The sequence below is a fragment of the Zosterops lateralis genome, assembly GCF_965231275.1.
Source record: "Zosterops lateralis genome assembly, chromosome: 5".
Classification (NCBI taxonomy): domain Eukaryota; kingdom Metazoa; phylum Chordata; class Aves; order Passeriformes; family Zosteropidae; genus Zosterops; species Zosterops lateralis.
In genome coordinates, this window is record NC_139766.1 from 61,199,188 (window position 1) to 61,220,357 (window position 21,170).

Below are 21,170 nucleotides of genomic sequence, written 5' to 3' on the forward strand. Positions count from 1 at the left end.
ATGTTTGAATGGTACAACTCTTCAGATGTAGGAAGCGACTTTAACCTGACTGCAAAAGAAATGGAAGCAAACCTTTCTCTGGGGAATTTTCAAATCACAGAGGTTTTCTGGTAAAACTATTAATCCCTTATATTAAAAACCACCAAAAAACAATAAATAAAACTGTGTACTGCTGTATTATAACAAGGTAAAATCAACACAAACTTCATTTTCAATGAAACAGAAATACAGTTAACGCAAACCTCAATCTGGTCACCAGGCTATAAACTGGTGCAGTGAAATCAGATCAGATTTAATTCCTTTCTGCCTTTTTTTTTTTAAATATTTTTTATACATCTGGCAGTTATTTGGTTTTCTTTCTAAAATAGTTCTGATCTTTTCAGACTCTTATTCAAAAATCTCTCCATAATAATAACCTCTTGAATTCCAACTATTTCTGCTATGCAATATAATAAACCAAGGTTTGCAGGAAGAGGTAATGTCTTTTATTAGATCAAGTGTTAGGGATGGGAAAATCATCCAAGCTTTCACATATGAAAGACAGGACGTTTTTTTGATGTAGACAGTATTAAAATTGAGCAAAGGCTCCCAGGTGAGTATCAATGAGTTAAAGAAGGAATTAAAATAAGTTTGTTTATTGAGAAGCCTTGAATTACATTTTATTTTAGAAAATTTGTATTTAAGCAAGCTTTCACAAAAGCATTAAGTAGTGTGAACTTTACCAACACTTTTTGTTAAACGCTTAATCCACACCCACATCAAAACAAAGACAGACGGCTGAGCTCTTTACATATGAGAAGGTGACTTTTCACACATAGCCTTAACAGCAAACCTTTTGCCTTTTCTTCACGGAGATACAAAGCTCCGAGATAATAAAGTTGCCTTGATTTACGTTTCTCCCAAGAAGTGGAAATTACAAAACTACAGACAACTAACGTTGGCTAATCAGTCTAGGGAAAAAGCTCCAAAGGGAAAACTCAGAAACAGCTTTGTTTAAAAGCTACAGCAGGCAGCAAGGACGTTGAGCCATGAAAGCTTTAGCTTTGCTAATCTACCTAATGTTCTATTGAAAAAAAAGAAATCCTTGAATGAATGATTCCGACTTTGTTCTAGTGTGAATTGAGTGGCAGCTTCTTTTTAAAATTCCAATACTTAGTTTGTATTTAAACAATTCTTCCTGAAGACCTTTTCTCAAACAGGTCTTTATATGGGAAAAACAACTGTTGATTTTGTAGTCATCATGTGAGTAACTTTAATGAAAGTCAGCAGGGCCTTGACTACTGTGAGATTTTTTTTGAGCCTGTAACCCTTAATCAGGATTGCTGTCAGCTGTAGAGCCTGAGGAAGCTGTCATACAGACAATATTCAAATGGAGCTGTGTTTTTCCCACAGCGCTGTTGGAAGGAAACCCTTTTTTGTTAGCAAAGCCTGAGAGACATCGGGATCCTGACCTGGAAACAGAGCGAAGAAGGGTGTCCCAGCCCAATAAACACTTTCCAAGTTCAGCGTGTCCCCAGAGCTGGAGCTGCACACCACCAACGATTTTAAAATATCTTTCCCAAATATAGGTTAGAAGCGCTAAGAATTTGTGGGAAAGTTTTCCTTCGGAGTAGACCACGGCTTAATGTTTATTCATACGCTGCAGTAAGCAAATGAGAAACTAAGCACTTTGTAAATGCTGCATCATTTTGACTGCTCCATCCACTCCACTGACAGAACAGTTTGGCATAATTGCTGGCATACATAATATTTTCAAATGACAATTCTCCAAACAAGTCAGGGCCTGAACTAACAGCAGTGAAAGGTGAGGAGATGCTGCCTACATGTTGAGCTGAATTATAGACTATTAAATGCCACAGACGATTAAGATTTATAGTTGATGTTGTCCACAGCATAAATGCATTCCTCTGCCTTTGGTACTTTCAGGTCCACAGCAGGTACTGGTATCTGTCTTCAGCTGTAATTTTATACGTGAAAGCTAATTTCTCTGCTGTACCCTTTCCCTGCCATTTGACCACGACTGTTTTGAAACGGGCCCCAAACATTTTCAGTGCTGTCTCTACCAGCAGTTTTGATTTTACATTGGTAGTACCACTCATGCTGTTGCTTCTGAGTCATGCCAGGAGTGGAGCAGCTTCAGCTCCAGGGTGCTGTGTATTTTCTCTTGTAAATCAGGCAGGATTACACTAAGGGTTGCCTTGCTAATGAGAAAAACACTTCATCAAGAGTGACTGGCAGAAAACAATGCAGAGCACTTTAAAGAAATTCAAGAGAAAACAAAGTATGGCCAATAAAGAAGGTCTAGGCCTTTCAGTACTACACTGATGCTAGGACATTGTCATGGGATTAGGATGGAGACCTTGCATTTTCAAACACAGCCTATTTTGTTTTAGCATCTCAGTGTTTGGCTATCAAAGTCCCAACATTTGGCTGCCACCACAATTAAAGAGCATCTTTCGTAGAAATAGCCAGACAAGCAAAGGTACAGTGACAGCAACAACACTGATGGCAAAAGGGACCCTCAGAGCAGAATGTTGGTCAATACACCTGTAGTGCCTGCAGATACTCTGGCTCAGAAAAAAACCACTACAGCTGAGTGTCAGTGTGTCAGCTATGAGCAGCCTGTAGCTGCATGAGCAGCAATGTGGAGCTGGTCAGAGCCCCTACAGGGATGAGTTGCACAGACACAGGAGAAAGATATCTGTCTGTAAAGAGGAGCCTTCACAGCACAAATGATGAGCTGTTCTTAATGTCTGCCTATACTTGGTTCCAGAATAAAAGCTTAGTACTGAAAGTATTTTCCCTATTGCCAGAAAGAAGCACTTTTCATTTTTGTCCTAAATCTTCCAAAGGTGTAATGCCTACAGATTTTGCCAATATGTAAAATAGGTTCTGAAACCTTAATTGTTTTTCCATAGTAGAAGATCCAGCTTTTCTATCCTGTAATGCTGTTTGGAACAAGAAAACCTTGTAAGCAGTGATAGCATAACACAATAAATCAACACACAATGCAATTTTAGGTCCTTTGAATGTTTGACCTATATTACTTAGGCCAGCCAGGTAGTTACTACCAGTGCTCTCTGCTCCACCTGGTCAAACTGCACCTTGTGTTATACTCAGATCATCCTTCCTGATACCTGTTAGGGAGTTTGCCACAGCCTCTTGCTCTGGTTGATAGCATCACAGATTGCCTTCCCAGCAAACCCCATGGCATATAGCTATGTTTTTCTCTCCAGATCTAAGTTTCTGACAGAGAATCACAAATAACCTATTAAATCTCAGAAAAATCTGTCATCGGTCTTCCACTTGAGCGATTCATTTTTTTTAAATCACACTATATTTTCAAGGCACTCTTCATAAGGAGAAAGACCAGAAGTATTTTAAAATCTCTTTCATCTTCCAGGCCTCACAAACTGGAGAGGATTAGCAGTCACGGGCTTTGGGAATCTACAAAATGCTAGCCTTTACTTCTAGCTGATACTTTATCTTCTTATTTTGACTACCAGCAAAGGTAATAGCTGTGTTGCTAGTCGTAATGATTTTGCTGTCAGATGGAAAAAGCTTCCACAGCAGCACATCCAGTTTGAAGACCAATATGACCTAATCAATAATACATGAAAAAGATACCTATATGGCTAAAAAAAGACTAGGATTGACAGCTTTCTAGAGATGTCTTCCAGACTGTATTTTTCTTGCCCAAATTGCAGATTAAAGTCATGCTATGCAGCCATTTCTCATAAACAGCCACTGAGAGTGACACCTTGAAAATCATTACCAGCACCCCTATATAGAACTCAGAGCCTGCACACACCCTCTTTGTTAACTGCACACCCACTGTGACTGTTAGGATTTGAGTACAACAGAGGAATCAATGGGATGCACACGGAGTGAGTGCACTCCAGATGAGCAACAGCTTGCTGAAATCCTGATATCTCCCACCTCAGCAATAATACATCTCTCCCCTCCCTGTGGTTACTAAGCTAAAGGCACAGTGTGAGAATGGGGGCTCTTTGTTTTAGCACAGTGATGGAATTCTGGTTTCAGGCTGTGCCACTCTCCTCACGTGAGCTGCAATTATTTTGTGACAAGGCTCATTTTGGAGAAGATAAAAGACAGGCCTGTTGCATTAATACATATGAGAGTTTCCCTTCATCATTAGGAGTTTTGGAAAGCTGAAAGTTTACTGAATTTCTTAAGAATAACTAATAAAATTTCCCCTTATTTTTTGTCCTAATGGAAACAAAATCATTATGATTCCAATGTCTCTCTGCACATCTTTCTGTCAACCTGAATACCTTTCACATCAACATGGCTGGATTTGATAAAGCATAGACATCTCAAGGCAATTAGATTCCTACAAAGTTTTATGCAGAAAGGGAATGCAAAACAGGCAAAGACTCTGAAAATATTTCTCTATGTATGCTGATCAGGTATGTGTCAGGAAAAGGCAGAAGCATAAAATTATTAAACATCTGGGAGTCCACAAAGTCCTCCTTTGCAGATATTGTCCTGAGACTATGAGCAAAACAAAACCCAGCCAGACCTTGCACATTCTTGGACACTCTGCTGAACAACAAGATGCAAACTGACCAGAAAACTGAATACATCCCTAGACCAGCCCATCTCATTCCAGCACTTGGCCTAAATAAAAGAGTCCTTGTTTTCCTGGGTTTGACCTTGAACAGTCAGGTTTATCTCCCTGGCTTCCGTTTGGCCTTGGCACACCAGCTGTCTGAAAGAATGTCCAAACCCAGCACACAGGACTCTGTTTGTCCTGGCACATCATACCCTGACCTCACCTCTGAATGGGGCAACGTGGGTGAACTGTTCAGAATGCTCTAGTACACTCATGCAAGGGTCACCTGAATTCCCAGCTCCTTTTGAATGTGACAGCACACAAGCTCAGAGAATTAACAAGCAGGTAGTACTGCCTGTTGGATTATTGTCTTTATCCTAAGCATTTCAGACACTGCTGCTCCAAAATGGAAGTTAGGCTACATAGATTCATCTTCTTCCTGTGAGCAGTTCTTACCTGTATTCTAAATTACTTCCTAGCTCTTCATCAACCTCTAGTTTTAGCAACACTGTCCAGAGTCTGTATGATAAACTGTGGCCAGCTCTGGATCCCCCAATATCAGAAGGACAGGAACCTCATGGAGTGAGTCTAGAGGAAGGTGATGAAGATTATCAAAAGGCTGGAGCAGCTCTCCTGTGAAGACAGGCTGAGAGCTGGGGTTGTTCAGCATGGAGAAGGTTCCAGAGTGGCCTCATTGCAGCGCTCCAGTATCTAAAAAAGGGCTTATAAAACAGATGGAGAGCAACTTCACAGCTCTCCTGTGAAGACAGGCTGAGAGCTGGGGTTGTTCAGCATGGAGAAGGTTCCAGAGTGGCCTCATTGCAGCCCTCCAGTATCTAAAAAAGGGCTTATAAAACAGATGGAGAGCAACTTTATACACGATACTGATAGGATGGGAGAATGGTTTTACACTAAAAGAGCAGAGATTTAGATTGGATATAGGAGGAAATTTTTCTCAGCTGGTGCTGTGTCACTGGAACAGGTTGCCCAGAGAACTGTGGATGCACTATCTGTGGAAGGGCTCAGGTGTTGGATGGGGGCCCTGAGAAATCTAATCTAATGAGTGGCCACACTGCCCATGACAGGGGTGGGTGGAACTAGAAAATCTTTAAAGTTCCTTCTCCTCAAACCATTCTACACATAATTGATACGTGCTTGATAAAAAAACCTGTCACTGTATGTGATAGTGGAGGTGAGGAGAGAAGCACCTTTCCAGAATATCACTGTTTTAAAATGATCTAGGCTTTCAGCTAACATTTGTTGCTAGCATAAAGAGATTGAGGGTTTCCATTAATATCTTCCTTCCTTTTAAAATCTACTTTATGAGAGCAAGTAGAAGCTTTTAATCAGGCAAGGCAATAAAACATGGGCAAAGCATGGACAACACTGCAGGACTGCACAGGAAAAGCGAATGGTGCAGCTATTCTGGAATGGTGGTGTCAGCCTGGAATGACTCCCTACTGTGACATTTTTATTCCACAAAATCACTGACTTATTTTGGATGACAGTACACATATGCACAATTATTCTGAAGAGCTATTCTGGCCAACAACACTAGGCAGGCAAGCATGAAGCATGATTTTCAGAGCCATAGGCAGTTTTATTGCTGTCTGGGTCACTTCAAAATCTGTGGGAAAATCATGGTTTCAGCCTCTCAAATCTCAACACAAGCTAGAGAATTATGAAGTATTTTCATTGATGTTAGCGGAATTTTATGTCAACTTCTTAAAAAACATAAAAGCCCTTCTTAAAACCTATGAGTTTTTAATGCAGAATAAAACCAAGAGAATATATTAGCTGGAAAACATTAATAGTTTTCCTCTTCATATTTTAACCAGTTACAGAATTAGTAGAGCTTTGATAAACTTCGGTTAACATTTTATACTGCAAATAAAAGTGATTGTGTCTGTGCATGTGTGAAAGAGTAAAGACTTTCAAGATAACTTAATCTTTCTGACAGTTTTTTCAGCAGGCCCCTGAATAGGCCTAGAACCTTGAACAACTTTCAGCTGCTGAGCCACAAAAATGCAGGAACTTGTGGAATTCGAGATGTCTCTGGGTGGCTTCCAGAGGGTCATAGGGAGATAAGGAATTAAAACCAGCAAATGAAAGTTTGCTGGGCAGATAGCTGCACTGCCATAAGGAATGTTTTGTGAATCTGCAAATAGGGAGGCTGATCTAGACTGTTATCAACAATTAAAGAGGAACCATCTATGCCTGTACAAGGTCCATGTACAGAAATATCTGGAGAAGTTTGCAAAGTCACTGTTGTGTGTTGGCCTTGAATCCCATCAGTATTGATAAAAACATCAATATTATTAAAGAGCTTATCACTACTACAGTTATCAGTTTTAGCTGGGACATAACAAAATTTTTTACTGCTTATTCAGGAAAATGAACATGTTGGACTTCAACCTATATGGTTTATACTTTCTACGTTCTAACATCATATAGACAATGAGTTTTAAAAGCCACATGATTAAGGATTGAAGAGATAAACAGAAAAAATACCTGTCATAAAGAACCTATATGCTCATGTTGCTCTCTCTATATATTCTTCTCAGAGGCCACAGATGTATTTATACCTGAATTTCTGTGACTACCAAATGAGTTTCATCTCTTTCACGAATATTTGCATTCACTGGTGGTGAAGAAACGAAATAAAGAGAAAACGTAGTAGCAGATGCCAATGCCACAGCTAGGAATCAACTCCTCTGTACTTGGGAACATTTTCAAAGGTGCTAAGCTTTAACTTTAAAACACTAGAATGGTTATATTGTTTCCATTAGCTGTGGCACATAACCAAACCTCAGCATTAAGGTTAAACCTGTGATAGCCAACCAGACATTCCAATATTTTTAGACGCACAAATGAATTAAAAATAACCTCAAAAAGCTCTTAAAAACAAGAAAAAAAAGAAGAAGAAGAAAAAAAAGAGCTATCAGGAGTGTGAAAGTGGATTTTACTTAGAAAAAAGTGGATTAACTGCTTAGAAAGGCTCAGAGTGAAAAGCATATTAATCCTAATGTAGCTGAGAACTCTGTCTCCTATTGAGCAAATAAGTTTAAAAACCTGTCTGAAATCTACTGGAGCTAGTGACATTAGATTTAAAATGCTTAAGTTTATGCTCAGATTCATGTTGTTTTCTGAATTGGCATCATTGAAAGCAAGGGAATTTATTTAAAAAGGAGAGAAATAAACCCTACAATCTTCACAGATGCAAATCCTGTCCGCAGTTTACCTTTCACTTGAGCTGAATAAAGTGCAGAATAATCCAAACCCTATTTGTGCAACTCTTGAAAATGAGCAGTGGTATCAGAAACACACATCTAGAGACAGAAATAGCTGTCAAGTCATTTAGCTGTGTCATGCAGAACTCATACATATATATATATATATATATATATATAGATAGATAAATAGCTTTTTTCATACTGAAAACATTCTTTGAAACTGCTTGTTTGCAGGACAAAAGGAGAACTTGGCCCTTCTGATTCCAAACAATTTAAAAACCCACTAGACTTTGTTTCCAGTTTCATGCAGCCACAGGAATAGCAATTCCTAATAATCTATTATAATAAAACCTTTCTTCCAGCCACTTTGTGGTATTTCAGTCTCTACAGGACTTAGATACTGTTTTAAGAAAATGCTTAGCTATTCTGGTTTAAAGAAAATAACTACCATATGAAACAGAAGTCTGTATTTTTGGTTGTTCCCAGACTTGCCAATGTAGCTCCCTCCTTAGTGTAGTTCTTTTTGTGATAAACACTTCAAATCTTTATTTTATGGCAAGTATATTGTTATTCTTAAGCAATTATGTAAAAATCAACATTAAGAAAGGATACTGATAACTGGGAAGCATAACTAAGGAACTGTGTACTACTGCCTCAAGCCACCTTAGGCTGGGCATTGGCTATAAATCACAAAAATTACATTACCAGTGTTAGTATTTTTACAAGATTTGTTATCCATTGATTATCTGAGTTGAGCTGGAAGCCATTGAAAGAGGAGCTAAAAGAAATGTTATTGCATCTTGTGTAACTCATCAGCCTCCACTTATCCCTGCATTTCTTGACATGCAGAGCACTGGAAAAGGCAGTCCCTTTGAAGAAAACTGAGAGCTCATGTACATGGCACATAGAGAGCAGATAAGCTGAAGAATGATATATTACTCTATTCAGACAGGAAGAAAACCCAAGACATTGTAGTACCTAGACAAAGGAAGTTTTACAACCACAGATAGCACACACCCAGATCTATGAAACACCTAAATATTTGTTGCAGGTGCAACAAACATTATGTTTGTGAGATGAAGAAGGTCCATGGAAAATTCAGTTTCTAAGTGATGCAGACTAAGCACAAAAAATAAGAGATAGAAAAAAGTGTAGTTGTATGGAAAAGTTGGTATTCCTAGCCAAAATGTGTGGGGCTTGTGGTTTCTCTAAGACTTGACACAGCAGCAGTGGTGTTAAGCAGGGAGCTGAGCAAATACCCCCCATCACATATGGGTTCCACTCACACTGTCAGTCACCAAAGTGACCTGCTCAGAGCTCTCGTTCTCCAGTGACGCCACCCAAGGTCTGGGTACCTGACACAGGTATCCTGATGGGATAACCATCTGCTCTCTAGGTGTTGTAAAGGCTGAGCTAGGCCTTCATGGCTAAGTAGATATCCTTTAGTACACAACAGACTGTTTGACATCAGTTCTAAGAAAAGGAGTGTAGGGATGCATCTTTTCTGAGTGACTAGTCAATACAGCAAATTCTGGCTTAACCCAAGTGCTCCTTCTGTTATGAATTCCAGTCATTTGTCTCACTCACTAAAGTAAGCTCTTGATTTCCTCCTGTTAGCCAAGACTGACTTGCAAGATAGTTCCTTTTATCACAGAATTCCTTCAAGATGTATTTTCATAGTCTTTTCTCAGAATAGCAGCCTACAATAAGGAACCAGAGAATTCCAGAATCAATTAGGTTGGAAAAAACCTCTGAGATCATCGAGTCCAACCTTTGAACACCATCATGTCAACCAGACTACGGAACTTTTCTTAAACAGCTCCAGAGATCATGATTGCACCACATCCCTGGGAAGTTCATTCCAATTTTTAATCACCTTTTCTGTGAAGAAATTCCTCCTGTTTCAACCTGAATCTCCCCTGGTGCAGCTTGAGACTATGTCCTCCCATCCTGAATGAAGTAACTCACACTGGTATATTTAGTTTACCAGGTGTGTTACAAGCTAACAATTTGCCAGTTAGCTCAAATGTTGTCATTTTCTCAAAGGATAATCTGCTCCAAGCACATGAATAAACTTAATGTCTAGCCACATTCAAATCTCAGTAATTATCACACAAGAAGGGAAAGCAAGGAAATTGTCTGTTTTGTTAAGGACACCTGGAAGGTCTGTCTTAAAAAATTAAATAAATAAAAAAAAAATCAAAAAGCAAAATTTGAAGAAAAATATTACACTGATATCCTTGAGGGGAGCATATTTAGTAAGCATCACTACCACAATCTCCTATTTCTTAACCAGTAGGCCTCAATTATAAAGATGAAAGCACTTAGCACTCTCCTAGACTCCAGCTACATCTCTCCTCTAACAGTCTGTCCCCTGACAGGAGAAAAAAAAAAATACCTTGTGGTCATGTGAAAATGGCTCAACTTCCTTAAAACTTAAGCTTCAAGAGACACTTTATAGAGATAAGAGATTGTTTCAGAGATACTTACTGGGCTTCCCTCACAGCAGCAGCTCTGTCCTTCCACCCAAAACTATAAAAAGTGCTGAGACTCGTGTCCCAATCGCTGCTCTGGAAATAAGGCCAATAAATAACCCCTAGGATTGGGTTCCTGATGAGGTAAACTGCTGACACACAGAGCCCGCCTCTCCTCGCACTGCTGGGGCGCACACAGACGGTGAGGCAAAGTGCTTCCAAATAGCAGCTTCATGCTCACGGACTCCCTGCTTTTCAGAATCTATTTTCCCTCAAGAATAAGTATTTTTTAAAATACTTACAGCTCTTCTACTTTAAGGAGAGCATCAAGAAGGCCTGTCAACAATTCTCTGTGAGGACAGAGGGGAAGGGAATTTGATTTTTCATAGCAGATGATCACCAGCTATCACACGCTTTATGTGCCGGCAGGTATCAGGCTGGAAACAAATTTGTGTTATTTTATCCTAGAGCTCAAATTTAGTTCTTTAACAATATGGCCACACTGATGTAGCTGCTGAGTAGAAGATCATGATTTGGACTGTGCTTATTAGATTTTTATATACAAGCAATTCAGGACAATAGGAGCAAACCCCTGCTTTCTGTACAGCTACTTGGTATTAGTTGCATCTACGCTTACAGAAGAGAAAGTTGGCAGAGCAGTAAAAGCATATCTGTGTACATTATTCATGCACATTTATCTGTCAGCAGATACAGTCAAAATCTTCTCGATAACGACTTTCAGTATTGATTAAAATAGCGTGCATGTTTTACCATAACTGGAGACAGTTCTGGTTATTTTATGCATTCAATAAGCAACACTTGATAACTCACCAGTGATATAGACAAGCTTATTTAAAAGACAGAGCAAAATTTTGGCTTCCTTGAAGCACCTTTATGAGCATCATAGGAATTTTACATCTAAAATGTAACTGCCAAGGTGCTGCAATTCTATATTGACAAGCCTCCTAATTCAAATTCACTAGACTGTATTTATTTGGTGTGCTAAAGGAGACTAATGGTTAAAGCACTCATGTCTCATTGTGGCTGAGGGAAAGCATCAAAGCTCTATACTTCGCAGATTTCTGGGAAGTTAATAAGATGTGTGGCTGAGGCTGTAAGCCAAGAAGTGGGCAAATGGCAGCAGAAAATCATTTCAAGTTACTTCAGGATCTTTGCTGAGTCATATCAGTTTCAGTGTCTGTGTGAGCAAGTCTGTGTGGATTCCACATCACACTCAAAACTACCAGAAGGCATTTTTTGCCTGCCTTTAATATTTTAATCGCTAATTCACATTATCTGCCTGAAAAAACACAACAGATTGAAAAATGAAGACTCAGATGGTGTGTTTGAATATCTCATGTAGCCATGATTTGACAGATTCAAATCCAATTGCCTTGTACCATTACTGAAAAGCAGTGTTCTCTTAACAATCTGTCTGGTAGATGGTGAAATTATCATCAATGCAGACAGAACCACAGTAGCATAAAATTTCTACTGATTTTTTTTCCATTTTTTGATGTAGCAGCTGATATGTCGCTTATTCTCATCCATGCCTCACCTCTTTTAAGTCCAGAGAGTGGCTCAAGGCACTTCCCTTCTACAAGCTGGATGGGCAGAGTACAAACTGATTTATTTATCAGACGAAGCACTGAGAGGCACTTTCACACAGAGAAATGAGTTCTGGATCCCATTCTTCCTCCCCGCACTCTTCACTGCTCCATGAAAGGAAAAGGGACCATGCCTACCAAGCAGCAAATTATAATAACCATGCTCAGCTCAACAGTGTTTTGTCATGGATTTGGTTGATAGATTTGGTCAGAAGGTCAAACTACTCCCATGGAGAACAAAGGCAGCAGCTCTGTATCATCTGTGACAGAAATAGACACAATTGTCACCTTAGCTTTGCCTGCTTCCTGTGGGCCAGCATTGCCCCGGACTTATCTCCTGGTAGCTCTCACCTGTACTCACCTTACCCAGACAACTTTCCCATGATGTGCAATGGAGAGGGATAAGCCTTGATTTCACTGGCACATCAAAGCAGACCTGCAACCCACCTTTTTTGCTGCAACCCTTTCAATAAATTCCAGTTTATGCAGTTAATGGATGAACAGAAGCAGCTCTGTCATTATTATGATAGAGATGTGTTATGTGGTCATTTACAATATCAGGGCTTTTTATTTTACTGTGAGTTTTTCTTTTAAAAACAGTACATTGAAAATTTATGTTTGGAATATAAACCACTTTATGGGATCATAATTTTAACAGCGCTCCAAAATAAAGTTTTGCTGATGGAAAAGAGCAAGTCTATCAGGCAGAAATAAACATATTCTCATCTCACTGCTACCATTTGTATTGTCAGAGAGCTTCCTGTATCCCTAGATCATAAAGACTTAGAACAATATAACCTAGGAGTTAGTGGTAAAAAGGTTTACTATGCCATCCTACTTACAACAACAGCGTGCTTTGTTCAGTCTGGAGGCTTCTTCCATTTCACTCAGAATATCATGTGAACTAAAATAACTCAGAGTCAAGAAAAAACACTAGACTGTATGCTGCAGTTTATCCCATCTGTTTCTAATTTAATCATACTAATTAGCTGAGCTATCATAAATACATTCTCCTTCTGTCATCGCTGTTCACATTCTCCATATTTATCTGCAGATGCCAGGAGCACTTATTTGTTCCTGCTACACGGTAAACATTGTTGTGTCAGGAGCCCTGCTGTGATAAAACTTCCCTGACAAACAGCCACCCTCAGGGAAAAAACCAGTGCCCGGCTCAGTAACAAGTGGTAACAGGCTATCAGTGGTGAGAAACACTCCAAGATTTTACATCTAACAGTTTGTCACACTTCAGCAGTTCAAAGCAAAGATTTTCAGGAGCCCAGGACTAATCTTAACTGTTCTAAAAATTCTTTACTGGCGTATTAACCACATGGTTTAACTCTGTGTTATCTGTTATGTGTAGGGAAATAGCAAATGTAAGAGGGAATGTGATTACATATGGTAGTATTTTGCAGCCAGGTAGAGAGAAACAGTGCCCCTTAAATTCTTGGGATTACAGACAGGAGCTGCAGTCAGTCAAGAAAATAAAAAAGAAGAACAAAAGTACTCTTACGTTTTTGACAGTTTGTTAAAAATCACAATTCAGTGTCATTCAGTTTCTATACAAAACCATCTCTTAAACATATGATTTGTTTGAATGCAGCAATCACAAAATTTAGCTTGAGAAACTTCTCAGGAAAACATTTAATTTCTATTTCCTGTTTCTCTGTTGATATTTCATAAACTATAATCAGGTTGTGCTTTTTAATGATGCCTGTTGTTATAAACAGATAAATAAATCATTTAAATCAAATGTTCAATGTCAGATTTCTAGGTTTTATGCAATCCCAGTGTAATCCATGTAATCCATGTAATCATGGATTTAGAAGGTACGCTTTTCTAGCTTTTCTAACAAAGAAGTAGATTCTGCATAATTTAGAAGAGTTTTACACAGAACCATATTCTCGGATGGATAAAGATGTGTAAATTCCTCAAAATCAAAGGGAACTGATACCCAGGAGGGCAAAGCAGACAAAACAGCCCATCAGCAACTCAACCACATGAAAGACCACAAAGAAACTCCAAAGCCACCCACGCAGCTGCCTGAGGAGTCTGTCAAGGAATGAGAGGCTCTTGTTCAGCTCAGGTTGCTGCTGGAAATGTGTTTGAAGAGCTTGGCAATACATCTGGATTTTACAAGTGGCACACAAAGATGAGAAAAATGCAATCAGATTGAATTATGTGCTGCAGTGCACTGGTGGTGTCACATCTCAGCTAACTAGAATGTAATTTAATTTACAAGATAATGGAACGATCTCATGCATTTGTTACTTCCAGAGGAGCAGCTGACAAACATCCACAGTGTAAGTACAAACTTAACTAGACAGTCACCTGAAAGGCAAAGAAGATAGAATGCTTTTTGTAGTATACTTAACTATATTTATTTTTTATCTATTCTAGATACCTAGAAAGCCTCAGTTTAAGAAAAATGAGTACCAGGCCTTGAACATCAGAGATCTATAAAACCAGAATAGGAAGGGTGAAGAATCAATTCCTTTTTTTCTGCATCTTTCTGAAACTACCAGCACTTACTGCTAAAGTAACAGAATAACAAGCTATTGTTTCACTTGCTATTGCTTTCTACCTGTTTGGTTTATAAAAAGCTGACATAAATGCGCCATCTTACTGTCTTCCCACCTACAGACTGGAGATATCCCTTCTCAATATTCTGCTTTCCTCAAAAAGGAAGAAAGATGGCAAGAGACATAAATTTTCAAAATATTTGTCAATAAGCATTCCAAACAACACATCTTAAATGTTGTTTTCTACTACACCAACATAGTTAGCTGCAGTGAAATATGAAGAGTTTTTGATGAGAAAATACTTATTTTAAACATGTTATTTTAGATGTCTTCGGTTTGCTGCAAGGAGTAGAGGGGAGAATGAGGCAAAACCTGGAACACTGAAGGCGTTTGTCTTCAACACTTGTTAAATGCTCCCTTGTTTTGTTCATGTTGTCAATCTGTAGTAAAATGAACAGGATCTTAAATACACACGGTGAAGGCTGCGAACTCCTTATTCAGTCTCTGTTTAATCTTCCACAACACTTTTTGTTTAAATTTGTGAGTGACTCATAGCAGTGGCTTCAGCCAAGCTTAGCACAGACAGACTTTGTGCGCGCCCACACAAATACTGATGAGTCTGTTCCCACTGTTGGCTTGTAGGATTCCCACTATCACTATCTTGAGCTTTTGGAGATTATTCTTTGCATAGGCCTCTGCTGAAGTGTCCCATATTCTGGCGTTGGGAGTAGTTGGAGACAAAAGTCTCTATATGTTCATTTTCATTTATGACCTAATATTGCAGATTGTTTTTTACATTAACTCAATTGAAACATTTCTCCTGTGAATTATGCTTTTATAGGCCTCCACATCATATTCTTTTATTTACAGTGCCTTTAAAATAAAATTATGTTGCAACAGTATTCTCAAGATAAGAATCTATTCATATGCCATTGCTCATTGTTCCACACAGTTAGGGGACTCCTGTGACTCCCCTCCTTATCAGAGCTGTGCTCCAGACCCTCCCCAGCTCCTCTGCCCTTCTCTGGGCTCCTCCAGCACCTCAGTGACTTTCTTTAGTGAGAGGCCCAGAACAGGACACAGCATCAGGTGTGGCCTCACCAGGGCCCAGCACAGGGGGACAACCCCTGCCCTGCTCCTGCTGCCACACTATTGCTGCTCCAGGCCAGGATGTCACTGGCCTTCTTGGCCACCTGGGCACTGCTGGTCCATGGTCAGGGGCTGTTGAGCACCCCCAGGTCCTTTTTGGCCAGGAAGATTTCCGGCCTGTATCTTTAAAAGCCCATGTGATCATTATATGATACAGAAAGGATTCTACTCCAGCTCACTTTTTTTGTGATGGATCCTTCTCTTCTAGTGAGACAGTTTTAAGCCACATCGATTTTGTCATCTGGCCTGTTTCCTGGCTGCTCTAATGCCTGTGTCAAGCCTAAGGGAGGCTGTGGAAATGCACACTTTGGGGCAGAGTAGGACCTTTTCTTTTGGCGCCACCCCTGAGTTTAGGTTAGTGCAAGTGATCCTGGCAGCACACCTGAGGATTCTGCTGGCCCATTATTAAGTGCACCAGTAGTAGTGAACTGTAACAGGGTTTAGTTATGCTTGAAGTTTTACAGCAGTTCAGTAGAGTGCACTGAAACACTCTTGAATATTTAAAGGTCCAGGAGCCAACCAGTTCTTAATCCTGCCTTTTAAGTCTTTAAATATGCAAGACTGTGTCATATACTGAAGTACCATGGGAAAGCATATACAGTTTAGGATTGGGTTAGGGTTGAATTAATGAAATTTGACATCAAAATTGAGATGGGGAGTTGGCTATATTGGAACACCATCCTAAGAGCTTTTGCATTAGTTTTGATGCAAACCCTATGCATTTTTACTGGCTTTCTATTGCACTGAGCTTCATCTGATAACAGGATACCTCTAACTCAAGATCTGCCTCAGTGAAAAGCAGACTTGTTGAGCTTGTATTCAGGGAATGAATTGAAGTCAGGTGTTTTCCTGAAGAAACTTGGTGGTGACAGCTCTGATTTCAAGTTACACATTTCAGAACTTTTTCTTGGCATTTATACAAGCAGACTAGGGCTTTCCTTGTCTGTAAGGAGACTACTATTACCTGCAGTGGACTTGGAGAGCTGAAGATTTTCCTGTGTTTAGATGCAAGATCTAAGGTAGATAAATTCTGAATTGGTAAACCTTTATTTCTGGCCCTCACTTCACCTTTTTTTTAAAAGAAAGCATTTGTTTCTCAGACTTCACATAAGACTACTATAATTATCCAGTATTTACAAAGTCTCATTTTTTAAATCCAAGTCATTCTAGTTAACCTTTAGTTAAAACTCTTACTTAAAAATCCTACCCTTTGATTTCATAACCGAATCAGGCTGATGTAATCCTTATTTTTGTGCACAGCTGAAGACTCCACATGTACCAAGAGATGCATTTTACAATTGGCCAGCTAATTAAGATCTTTGAGTGTGCAGTGTCAGCAGGTCAGCCTAGACCTCAGGGCAGCAAATATGACTCATTTCTCTTCTGATTATATCATACTTTTCCCTGTTTTCAGATGTATTTCTACAGCAATTTCATTGACAAATTGATTAAAATTTGGGGGAACTTGGTATTGGTAAGTAAGTTTAAATACTACATAATGTACCATAATTTACAGGCAGTGACAGTCAGAGAAGTATCTGGAAAATCTGCTTAGTTCCTCCCATTTATTGTAATCTATAATACAGTGCTAACTTGTAAAATGAGAGGTGGAAGATACTGCTGCCCAGGGATGGAGATATTTCTTCCATTCTTATTCTGGTATAACCCATCAAACACCAGGGTAATACTACAATTTAGATGCCTTTCTCTGCCAGCTATGTTCAGTGTTGGTACTCAACATAGTTAATAATTATCCAGTTCCTTTCCTAGATATTTTTGAAATATATTAGCTTACAGATACTTAAATCTATCCATTTATCTAAACTTTTGATGAAATTTGGCAGCTTCCAAGTTCAAGCATCCTTCGAACTTCTGAGAAGACTGGAAGAAGTTCACAATACTGTTTGCTGCCAATGTTATAACATAAAACAAGTTCTGGGCTTCACATCAGCGGTGATGTCTCATCACAACAATGATGGGGCCTAGTGAAAGAAGAAAGAAGTAGTTTCAAATAATATTTGGGTTCACATGCTCCGAATGGCTACCAGATGGGGCTCTGGCCTGCCTGGGGATCTGCCTGGGGGGGTGGGAGTTGCCCATGCACGGTGCAGAGGGATGAATGGACTCTCTGTGTCCCCAGTGCCCTGAGTGGGAAATGCGGCTGATCACATCTGGTGAGAGCCCCGAGCTGCGCCACTGGAGTAGACATCAATGGGGAACCCATGGGCAGAGGGGCTGACAGCGCTTCCTAAGCTGTCAACTTATTCCTTAACTGTCCCTTTTACATGATTTATTAATTCTCTGGCATTAGGCAGCAAGCTTTGCAGCTGGAGAGAGGAGAACATCTTCAATAGCTGCATGGATTTTAGTGCTGTTGTCTTCAAAAATCCTTTCTCAGTCAGAAGTAGAGTTACAACAAAGGGAACGCGAAATGAAAAAAATGACTGAAATGTATATATTTAAGTTTATAATTATCAGAATATATCATAATAATAGAAAAGCACACCAGATTACTTATCTGTAATACAGAGAATTTTAGCAGTACCGACAGTGTTTGTATTTTTGGTAGATGGGGTTTAGCTGTGTATCATACAACTAAAATTACAGCTAATTTTCTGATACTTGAAACATTTGTTCTCAAAGATGACAAATGGATGTTTACCAGTAGCGAACTTAAGAATCAATCACAAATTTATACATTAGGCTAAATAAAATCTATAAAACACCCTCTCTACAATTCATACATTAGTCATGAATCTTGAAGCACTGGAAAAAATAGAACTCAAAGCTAATATTCACTTGCAGCTTTTGTGTGTGAAACCAGACGTTCTAATAAGCTACGTCATTTGGAAATTAAGTCTACTTCTGTATTATTGCACAATTTTAAAAAAAAATTGAAATTAGAAATGTGATAATTTTTAGCTTGTAGATTGGTATGCAAGTGGGTTGTTTGGTTGTTGTGAAATATCTCATTAGGTGTTTGCTATTTTACTTCTTAGAGTGTATCTTCTTGTATATTCATAATAGTGGCATTGGGCCAAGAAGTCCATATTGGACAGAGAAAACATGGTGGGATGATTTGCAATGGTTCTTAGGTGCCCTAAAGAGGTGGTTGAGAAAACTGTGTTTCTCTCTCTGATGAGTTTTAATTTTCTTATGGCTAATACTGCTGCATGACTGAGCTGGACACTGTATCCCTTGTGTCCTAGACCAGTGGATTCCATGAATGTAATCAGGATACAGCTGGTTCCATACCAGGAAAACAGACATCTTGTAGCACTCTGTGATTGAAATGGAAGATGAATAGGGAAAATCTGCCCTGGGTAGCTGCATTCCATTGAGCTGAACCTCATTTCTCTCCTAGCTGTCCCACAGTTTTGCTCTGCACTGATAACCAGTAACCATGATTAAACCCAGAACCAGCAGCCTTTTAACATTAACTGTGAAGAGACTTCACGTGTAAACACTGATTTATGCTGAATACTGCGTTCACTGAAACATGAACACAAAAGTGTCTGACTCTTGTGGTCTGTCGAACCCAAATGAAGCAAGAAAGCACTTAAGTCATGCAAGATGTTGAGGTTTTTAACCTGATTTTCAAATGAAATCATTTAGATCTACTTCAGAAACCAATTTAATCTGGATTCTTACCGGGGAAAAAGAAAGCTGAACTCCTAATTTTTATGCTTGAAAGAACTTCTCTTCGTACAGCAGCACCAGAATTACAATAAACTTATCTTCTTCTTTGGACTATCTTTTCTATATTGCATAAGAGGCAGTAAGCAGTCTCCTGAACAGACAAGTAACTCCAGGTTGCATGGCAGATACTTCTATGTCAGACACTCCTAAGGAAACACATTCTCATCACATGGTTCTTGCAAGTTGTTCACCAGTTTATTAAGCATTGACTCAAAGATTTCAAACCAAGGAGAAAAAAAATCCCTTTCAAGGATTGCTGCAGACAATTCAGCTTTGAAAGAGAAAATGAGGCATGGCAGTAAATGCTGAAGGCAGGAGTGAAGGGTACAAAAGCAGCCTGACCAGTGTCTCTGAACACTCTACTTCTACCCCCTTACTGTTTTCTTTACAATAAAAGAGTTTTATTTCTATTTTGCATTCAGTTCACCTTTCTTGGGCTAGATTTTTCTAGTGGAACTAAAAAAATCTATGAAACAAGTGCTTTTTGTAAAAGATGTGGAAACATCATCCCTTTTCAACAAAGAGGTTTTATGTGTTTTCCTTACCTGCTGCTTTATGGGAAAACAAACTTCCATTCACTTTGTGAAAACTGTAATCATCTGTACTCTTGTTTTACTGTGCCCATTGCTGCAATTATAGAAATTTCACATTCCCTGAGAAAATATATTGTAGTCACAAAATGCACATATATACATACATACTATGTATTCTGACTATTTTGCAGGCTGTGAGAGAGAAAAATTACTCACTGGCTTGTCAGGGTAGGGGCTGATACTTTCACTTGGTGTTGCACTGCACAGAATAAAACTGACTTGTTCTAGAATTTATAGAAATATGTCTACACAGGCAAAGACTAGACACAAACACTGAGAAAAAATCACTTGGACAACTGAAATTAATAGGAGGAACCAAATATATTTTCCTCCATTCTATCTCATACTATGGAATGGAAATGTTTATTTTGCTGGCTGATGTTTATCCACTAAAAATAGCAACAGACAGAAATTTTATAAGATGTGATATATTTGTATGAAGGTTGAGAGTGAGCTGAATAAATCAATGACTAATATAGTGATGAGGCACATAATGGCTTATTTCTACCCATACTTGACATCATGCATTAATTTTGTAGAATTATTCAGGTCTTGAAATAGGGCAGAGGAACAATCTTGATGCCTCTCAAAGGAAATGGTGAGGAGACAGCTAGGAGAAAGAGAGCTAATAGAAACAGAACATAAAAAATGTTTATGAAATGTGTCAAGGCAAGCATTGTGGGCTCCAATTAGTAAATCTAGAAGAAACATCCATATCCCAAAAATTAAAGTTTAAAATGTTTTGTGATGGAAGTGATAGAAGAAAGATGTCCAGTTAAGCATAAGAGAGGAAGACAAAATGTCTTTTGCAATGAGTGCAGTTCAAATTTTAGTAAGCAAATGAGAATTTCTACACATGGGATTATAGAATCACAGAACTGATAATGCTGGAAAAGGCTTCTAAGATCATCAAGTCCCACTGTTATGCCAGCACTGCCAAGTCCACCACTAAACCATGACTCTAAGTGGCACAACCATATGTTTTTTGGACACTTCTGCTACTTCCCTGGTGTGCTGTTCCACTGCCTGGAGCCACTGCCACCACCCTTCTGGGGAAGAAATTTTTCCTAATGTCCAATCTCAGCCTCCTCTGGCACAATATAAGGCTGTCTTGTTACTTGAGAGAAGAGGCCAACTCCCACCTGGCTCCAAACTCCTCCTAGGCACTTGTAGAGAGTGAAAGGGTCATCCCTGAGCCTCCTTCTCTTCAGGCTAAACATCCTCAGCCTCCTCAGCTGTTTCTCACCAGACCTATGCTTCAGACCCTTCCCCAGCTCTGTTGCCCTTCTCTGGACTCCATCCAGCCCCTCAGTGTCTTTC

At 39.2% G+C, this 21,170-nt stretch overlaps 1 protein-coding gene across 1 annotated transcript in view; it reads right to left on the bottom strand.

Annotated features, from left to right (window-relative positions):
- Positions 1 to 10,354, bottom strand: part of SMAD1 (SMAD family member 1) — a 78,617-nt gene extending 68,263 nt beyond the window's left edge. The window contains exon 1 of the mRNA XM_083861021.1: positions 10,300 to 10,354. The gene's annotated coding sequence lies outside the window, so the exon portion shown is untranslated. The remainder of the gene's footprint in view (positions 1 to 10,299) is intronic.
- Positions 10,355 to 21,170: the final 10,816 nt, after the last annotated feature.